General features: G+C 33.5%; 1 protein-coding gene and 1 long non-coding RNA gene across 3 annotated transcripts in view; one reads left to right on the top strand and one right to left on the bottom strand.

Moving 5' to 3' along the window:
* Positions 1-3,048, bottom strand: part of LOC106750601 (teneurin-m) — a 233,186-nt gene that overhangs the window by 118,952 nt on the left and 111,186 nt on the right. The window lies entirely within an intron of this gene.
* The window catches only part of LOC106750603, a 76,286-nt gene continuing 75,237 nt past the window's right edge, over positions 2,000-3,048 (top strand). Inside the window, exons 1-2 of the long non-coding RNA XR_001374960.1 lie at positions 2,000-2,135; positions 2,217-2,334. This is a non-coding gene — a long non-coding RNA (uncharacterized LOC106750603). The remainder of the gene's footprint in view (positions 2,136-2,216; positions 2,335-3,048) is intronic.

Below are 3,048 nucleotides of genomic sequence, written 5' to 3' on the forward strand. Positions count from 1 at the left end.
TACCGATTTATATTCATAGATCTATATTCGGCTGTTTGAATCTTGTATAAAATAAATACCAATTGACATGTTTAATTGTAGCTATATAACTTTAAATGTAATAATAACTTTGCATAAATATTATAATTTCGTACTCGACAATATAACTGCAATATATCATATATATATATATATATATATATATATATATATATACACGTTAATGTTTCGTTAACGTAGCTATTATATATGTTAACGTTTCTTTAACGTAGCTATTACGTATATACTTCTATATTGCTACATGTACATGTGCCATATCGCAGTTATATTGTTGAGTACGAAATTATAATTATGTAAAATTATTGTTACATTTGAAGTTATACAGCTGAAATGAAACGTGTTGACTAGGGTACGTGTACAGATTGACGAATAACCAGAGATTAATGAAGTTATAATAATTTATCGATAACGGGTTATAAATGTCGGTCTAAATTTCTCGAGTATGTCCTTATTCTCGTTATATTCGACAAACATCCTTAAAAATCAGCTATATAATAAATGATTGCACACACCTGGAAATATATGACATACTGTTTCTCACATCTAGGCGTTCTGCTTCCTCCGTCCTGGTTTCTCGATATAGTATCCTGGTTGCTCCGTCGCGGCACTCTGAATAACTCACTCGTAGTAGTGACATTAGCATTGACACTCGTGTAGATACGGTTCGAACTGAGAAACGCGTTAATTAACACGATACCGACAAAAGCCTGATCACTTTACGCGGACGCGCGTTCTATTCTACGTTTCGTAGCGACAAAATAGCCGATGACCGTTGAATCAGAGTTTTACACTTAGGCCTTGCACTTGTTACACTTTAAGTAATAGATATATATTGTGCACTTAGGCCGGTATTCATAAGGTGCGTTCGAGAAGACTTTATTTAGCGCTACCGCGTCATTCAATCCTTATGTGCATATAAAGAGTAATAAAGATAGAATGACGCGGTAACGTTAAATAGCGTCTCCTCGAACACACCCATAGGTTAAGTTCGTCTATATTTAAAAATAAAATGTAACCAATTTGTCACTATATACGTTACTACATTTTGCTTCTATATTGTAGCTTGACTTGTAATTAATGTTTATATTCTATTTCGTAGATAAACGGATAAAAACGCTGTATTTAAGCATCACTATTCACAATGCGAAAGGCAGCCTAAACGAATTTAGCTATAGTCAGTTCTTATATTTAAAATCGTCTCAAGTTTATCTTCAGATCCTCCGTAGCCAATAAAATAATCCGTACAACATCTGTAGATAAACTTAAAATAGTCTTCAATATAAGATCTGAATTCGTATTCCGTCTATAAAATCAAATAAAGATGTACTCTGTACTCACTAATTAAATCATTATATTCAAATTTGGTGGAATAGAGATAGAAATTGAAGAAAGATAATACATTTAACAATAGGTCTGTTCGTTTTCGCTGCACCGCCGAACTAGTGCAATAAGTTGAAGTGAGAAAACATATACTTGTCTCTCTTCAACTTACTGCACTAGTTCAGCGGTGCAGCGAAAACGAACAGACCTAATGTATTGCAAGAGAGTGTAGAAAGTGCAGTTCAAAAGTACAGTTGTAATTTTATAATTCGCCATATTCGGTGACGACGTGACGTGTTTTAACGTGCGAAAAATTTGAATCAACCGCCGGAATCATAACTAATGTACCGAAATATGTACTTTCCATAACGTATACATCTCGTTCGCTGACTCACGCGGCATGATATTCGCGCATGGAAAAGTGTACAACGATCGAGCAAGTCAAAACAGTTGCCAAGAAAAGCAGAGTCCATCGCCAACCGTCGTTCCCCGACGTAAACAAACAACGCTCGTATTTACGCCCAAGAGAAGTGACAACAATCAACACATTGCGAATTTTTAAGACAGGTAAAACTAGGTAGGACGTTGCTCGTGTGTTGTGTCCATTTCGTGCCTGAATCATTACGTTTCGAGCCGACGAGCGAAAGATATATCGGGACGCTAAGTACGTGTATCGTAGCTTTGACTAATTCCAGTTCTATGATTAAAATATTCCGTCGTTCTCGATATATCTAATCGTACTCTCGCTGGCATCATAATAGTTAATACGCGTCATCGTAAGTTAACCTAATACGCGTCATCGTAAGTTAACCTAATTTACAATCGAGTCGTATTCACGCAAGTGTGAATGTTACCAGTGAGTATCCGGAGTGTCATGATGGGGCCAACTTAGAACTAGGATGCTAAATTGCAAAGTCAGAGCGAAGAAAACAAGATACGGGGAATATGAACAACGATACATCCACGTATTTCTAGGTCTGTGTCAAATTATTTACTATACGGAATGATTCCGATTTTAATGACAAATTTACTGAGAATAAAGATACTCCAGTTGATATTTAGGTCAGCAATTTATAGTCCGTTATCATTTCATACATAATTATAGTTTCATAATCTCTGATTATTCGTCAACATGTTCATATATTTATTTCACACACCAAGAAATATTGATTACAATGAAACAGACGAATAACAGCCATTAATACAAATCTGTAATTAATTATGCTCCAATCAAAGATAATAAATAATTTACAACGACGAATATCTGTCATAAAATCTAGTGTAAATGGCAAATGTTGATTTGTGTGTCAAAAGGTCTCCTTGAGTTGCAAAATTTTCCATTTGGAATTTGCTAGCTTTTTTTTTTTACCTCTATGTAACCATGTTTTACCAAATCCAAATTTAAATCTCTATTAGTACACAGAATTATTAGCTGTTTTTTGCTCTTGTGCTCTTGTAGTCGTAAATAAATATTTATAACAAGAAAAGATGCTCTTCATCTTTTTTATATCTCAGTATCTTACCATCTCACACATTCTCTCTCTAATTAATTAAATCACATTATATTAAATTAAATTACATAATTATTGTATATTGCTTAATTATATCGCCTATATTAAAATTAGAAATATAAAATATAAGTAAAGAATATATTGAGATAATTGAATATTATGTATAGTAAAAAATATG

The sequence above is a fragment of the Dinoponera quadriceps genome, unplaced genomic scaffold (genome assembly GCF_001313825.1).
Source record: "Dinoponera quadriceps isolate SergipeBrazil2010 unplaced genomic scaffold, ASM131382v1 scaffold5050, whole genome shotgun sequence".
NCBI classification, from domain to species: Eukaryota; Metazoa; Arthropoda; class Insecta; order Hymenoptera; family Formicidae; genus Dinoponera; species Dinoponera quadriceps.